Source organism: Lycium barbarum, chromosome 8 (assembly GCF_019175385.1).
Source record: "Lycium barbarum isolate Lr01 chromosome 8, ASM1917538v2, whole genome shotgun sequence".
Classification (NCBI taxonomy): domain Eukaryota; kingdom Viridiplantae; phylum Streptophyta; class Magnoliopsida; order Solanales; family Solanaceae; genus Lycium; species Lycium barbarum.
The window spans coordinates 130644899-130650898 of NC_083344.1; positions in this window are offsets into that span (position 1 = coordinate 130644899).

Here is a 6000-nt window from a genome sequence, read left to right on the forward strand (position 1 = left end):
CGCATTCAATGTTGGGCTAAAGCCCAACGAAACTCTTTATCGAGTCAGCCCTATCAGTTGCGTAAAAAATAATGTTGGGCTGAGGCCCATACGGCAGCAATAGTCTACAGCGGGAAAAGAAATTTTGGGCCAAAGCCCAATAAGCATGAACAGTTCGCAGCAGCTTTAAAATGGGCTGAGCCCATTCCCAACAGCAGCAGTCCTAAAAATGGGTGAGCCCATTTAATTTTATTTATGCCTCTGCTTTATTTTATGCCTTTAACTTGTATATTATTTGACTAACACTTTTTCCTTATTCTGTTTTCCCTTGGCTTAGATGAATTATTGGAAATTAGTATGGATAGTTTAGCAATGGGTAGTTAGATTAAAGAAGATTAACAATCAATTCCATAAGTCTATTTTTTTTTATGTGTTAAAACCATTTATAATGTCTAATATTATTTTATTTGGAATGATTGATTTGCAAAACAGCACGATTTTATATTTCGAGTTAAGAGAATCATATTTTATTCTTATTATCCTAGAAAATTCCAAAACGTCACTAATATGTAAATATAAATTCAAGTATATTTTATAAATAGCTCTTCAAGTTTGAATCAATCATAAAATTTTAGCGAAGCACAGTTAATAAGAAGTAATGAAAAGGATAAAGAGAGTTTTTTTTTAGCTATTTTCGTATTTTTATACTCCTAAAATTAATCAATATCTTGGCACTTCAGTTATTTCAAATATTTATTAAACATTGCACAAATTCACATTTTTCTTCTACTTATATATTTTAAGCAATCATATTTTTTTAAATAGCATTATTATCTAAAGTTTCGCAACATTTATAAGTTTATTTTAAATGGCATTTGAAGTTTCCTTTTATGCAAATTATTATAATTTCTACAAATCCCATTCTAAATAGTATTTTTATTTAAAGCCCTAGCAACTTTTATAAGTCTTATTTTAAAAGGCATTTAAAATTTTCTTTTTTATGCATATTATTATATTCTTTCTAAATCCTATCTTAAGCAACATTCTTATATTTTCTTAAAATCTTAGCAACATTTCCTAGCCCCATTTCTTAAATTTCAGGCATCTTATTTAAGCATTAATTAATTAACCTAAGTTTGGTCGGATAACCGTAAGTTAACGGATTCTAAAGGATGCCTAACCCCTTCCCTTTAGGATAATATAGAACCCTTACCTAGAATCACATTGGTTAAGCAGATCATTAACAGAGGTTTAGTTTTAACTTTACCTTAGTTAATAATTAGGTGTCCTAATTCACCGTAAAAAATCAATTAGGTGGCGACTCCTTAAAATAAAGCAATATAGGAATCTCCAATATGTTGTACTCTATTTGAACCCGGTTAAAATGGGGTATAATAGCTTGGCGACTCCGCTGGGGATAATAGGTTCTAACCATAACAAACTTAGGTTAATAGTTAATTCGTTAGATGTTTGGTTGTTTTCTTTATTTTGCCGTTATTGTTGCTTTATTTGTTTCTCTTATATTCTTTTAAGTGATTGTTTTATTATGTGAAATTTTCTATGTTTTAATATGTTACTGCTTTCTTTAACTGGCATTCCGTTCATATTTCTTCCACTCTTGGAAAACTCACACATATTCACACACTTAAAACGGCTTCGCGGTTCGCGCCCGTGCACTACTAAATTACCCCTTTAGTTAGATTGGTCTAGTGGATTTAGTCGATCAGCGGTGCAGACGACGGCCACGGACTTTCCACTCCCAAGTTGTCCGCTTGGGGGAGCCTTGCGTCATAGGAAAACAACTCCTAGTCAGCCTAAGATAGAGCTAAGCCAAAACCCTTTAAGGGCATGCACAAACCTAGGAGGCTTAATACCCAGGGTGTATTAAGTCCATTAGTCAACCTCTTCCAAATGTCCAGGTGGGTCTACGACCCCGAGCGACGGTTATCACGTTATGTGCATTGATTTGAAGGATGAATGTGCATTATGTGGACCATGTGCTATTTAGGTAGAACTAACCATTTGTGAACGCAGGTAACCATGAGTTAACACAATGCCTACCCGAGATTCAGCATGGTTTTGAGCGTCCCTTCCCAACTAATAGCATGGTGGGTTGATTTGGGGGATTACGGACAGCGGGTTGTACGTGGAGCATTGGGACACTTACCGTCTTTGATGGATATCCAGCCCTGCAGAGACATCATCGAGGCTGCAACTGTGTTTTGGGATGAAAAGAGGGTCGTGTTTAGATTTGGCAACATTGAGATGACTCCGTTGTTAGAGGAAATAGGAGGCTATATAGAAAATGTGGCATTATTACGTAAACCAAGAAAATGGCAAAACTGTGGCATGATTATTCCGAGGCAACCTTTACCAAAAGAATTTGCTGACAGCTTCGGGTTCAGAGAGGGTAAAGGTGTGGAATGTTTGCAGAAGTCTATGATACCACTCGAGTATTTGTATCACAGATTCGGTTATCAAAGGAGTTTCGTCGATCATCAGGATGAATTCTTCTCATATGACTCTTGGAAGCAGAAACGGTGCTTCGCTTTCGCAGTATGTTTTTTAGGGACTATAGTATTTCCTAAAGGAACCACAAAAGACATTCACACCCATCTTGTTACTGTAACTAAGGCTCTTTTTGGTGGCATCGACGGGAAACACTACACTCTGGTCCCTATGGTCGTGGCAGATATCTACCGAGCATTAGGCCGTTGTAAACACGGGTATAAACATTTTGAAGGATGCAACTTGCTTCTGCAAATTTGGTTAATGGAACATCTTCGGAAAGTCAACGGGGCTCTTGAATTCCGGAAGCCGACAGGTGAGAATCACGTTCTGGGTCACGTTCCAGGTGCTATCTTAACAGCAAAATCATTTGAGAAACCAAAGTGTGTGAAAGAGTGGGTAGAATTTCTTAGCCATTTGAACGATGACTCGATTCAATGGATGTTCAGTTGGTTTCCGTCCGAGGTTTTGGTGTTTCGAACGAAGATCGTACCATTTTTGGTCTTGATAGGACTTCGCGGTTTGCAGCCTTACGCCCCGCTGAGAGTTTTGAGACAATCAGGGAGGAAGCAAAACATACCTTTAGTGGCAGATATGAATCATTACTGTGTTGACTACAAAGAAGGGAAAATTCCTTTTGCAAAAGAGGTTATTCGCATGTGGAATTTGAAAGAGACTACAAAAGCAGATTCAGTGGAGCCAAATAGAAACCAAGCTGGGTGCGAGGACAACTATATGGAATGGTTGGCCGCTGATTTGGAGGAATCAATCAAACCCGGCGTTAGTCTGAAAGATCGGATTAAGGATGGGGAAGCCGAAGCATTCATCTTACTCCGACAATTGCGTAAGAAAAATCTTGTTTCTGAAATCGAGCATCATGCGCAACTTAAGGAAAAGGAAAGGGAAGTAGAGAATTGGAAACAGCAAGCACTTAGCTACGAGCAAAGCATGCAAGAGCTGGATACACTGCTGGCTGAGCAGGGCGATACTTGTATCAAAGAGGGCATCAAAACAGGGGGTGTTCTAGCTATGTCATACCTTGCCCAGAATCGCCGAAAGATTGATCAGTCAATTCGGGCATCCAAGAGACTCAAGAGCGACGAAGGGCCATCTTCATTTTAGTTAACTTGTTCAATAGCCATTGTAATAATTTATTTTGCATTGGGATTTTAAGCATTGTATTCGTTTTTGGGCCTTCAATTAATAGCGCACTGGAATGACGCATGACTACATATTTTATCCTTCAAATCCACGCTAAGCCTACCTTTGGCACAAAAAGGGTCCCTTGCATAATAGGACGCATTGATATGTTTTGCTATTCAATATATGTTTGTTTGCTATATGTGTTTCGTTTGCTACACAATATATGTTGGTTCGACATGCAATATGTGTTTCTTTCAACGTTGTTTACTAAATTTTCACATTAATTTCACAGCAAGCATTTGCCCTGTACTAACGCAGTTTTCTTCATTTTTGAAGGTTTATTTTAATTCTTATTATCCCCCCAAAGGTTGATTCGCGTTGACTGCGAACTGGCAGACCATCCATACTTCACGAGATCAAAAGCACGAACATCCGGCAATATGAATGATTCAGGGGCATCCGAACAAACTGGCTTGGGACTCGTCACTCTTCCAAGAGAGGAACCTGAGGCTTCAGGAGGGAGAAATGATGAACTCATTGCCCAATTGTTGCAGCAAATGGCCAATATGCAAACTGAAATTGAGCGACTGCGGAATCTCACCAATCTGTCCATCACCCTGAACGCCCCTCACCCTAAACAAAGAACAAACGCGACAATTCCACCATCCTTTTCGCCTGTCGATTCGCCCGCTCCACAACCTTCTCCCTCAAACCCTCCACTTTACACAGTCCACCCAAATACCTCCAACCCCTAACAAACTAACCAACAACAATCCACTTCACAACAATCGAATCCACAACAGGCCATTCCACACCAGATCCACCCACAACCAACCATCCCGCAACCAACCGTCCAACAACAAACCATCCCGCAACAAACCAACATACAACAAACCACTTCACAACCAAATGACCAGCAACAAGCCAACCTCCATCAAATTAACTTCCAACAAACCAATTCGCAACCTTTGGCTACGCCTTACATTCCTCAACCTGCAGTTACCCAAATTAACCCACATAGCCAAAACTACCAAGCCGTTTACCAAACACCATTGGCGCATATTGCTAGCCATAACACGCAGTATGCGGCAGAAGCTCATCCTTTCACTACCCAGGTACAGGCCTTGCAGCATCCAGAGGTTGACCCTTATGAAGAGTTGGAGAGGGAAGCCAGGACAAGAGCGGACGAGGATATGGCAAAGGAGCTTCGCAGTCTGAGGGAAGCAGTCAGGAGCATCCAAACCAACAGAGGATGTGAAGGACTTGAATATGAAGATCTGTGCATTCACCCGGACATCGAGTTACCTGCTGGATATAAGGTGCCGAAGTTTGACATGTTCGACGGGAAGGGAAACCCTCAGGCTCATTTGAGATCATATTAAGATAAGCTTGTCGGAGTGGGTAAAGATCAAGCTATCAGAATGAAACTATTCATAAGGAGCTTAACGGGAGAGGCACTCGATTGGTATACGTACCAGGACCCACAGAAATGGCACGGTTGGGGTGAGATGGCTCAGGATTTCATGGACAGATTCAGGTTCAACACCGAGACTGTCCCGGACCGGTTTTATTTGATGAAGCTGGAGAGAAAATCAACAGAAACTTTCCGGGAGTATGCTATGCGCTGGAGGGCAGAAGCCGCGAAAGTAAAGCCCCCGATGGCGGAGAGTGAAATGACAATGCTTTTTGTACAATCTCTAAAGGATCCCACATACTATGAGAGAATGTTAAGTGTCATTGGACAGAAGTTTTCCGAGGTCATCAGGATTGGGGGACTTCATTGAGGAAGGGATTAAAACGGGGAGAGTTACAAATCTTGCGGCCCTGCAGGCCACAAGTAAGGCCATTCAAGCGGATCCTGCTAAGAAGAAGAGAGACGGAGTATCCCCGGTCATGGCCATCCAAGATCAAAGATCAACCCAAAAATTAACCCGCCAATATTCTTCACCCCAGCCCTCACAGTACAACCAGTACACCCAAACACCTCAGCCTTATTACCAACCCCCACCTACCCCCCTTCCCGTCTAACATACTCAACCAGCATACTACTCACCTCGGACCCCTTCCTACCAGAACCCATCACCACACCGTCCAACCTACACAACGCAACCCCAGTACCATTCACCAAACCGCCCACAAAACACCCCTAGACCACGCCCAAATGTCGAAAGAAGACCAACCAAAACTTACACACCATTAGCCGAACCTTTAGCCCAACTGTACGAGAGGCTGAAAATGGCAGGGATACTCCAACCGATTCAAGGAAGAACTCCTGATCCCATCCCGGGATGATATGACGGGACTAAACATTGTGCATATCATTCGGGAATTGCAGGGCATGATACCGGAAGCTGTTTTGCTCTCAAGGAT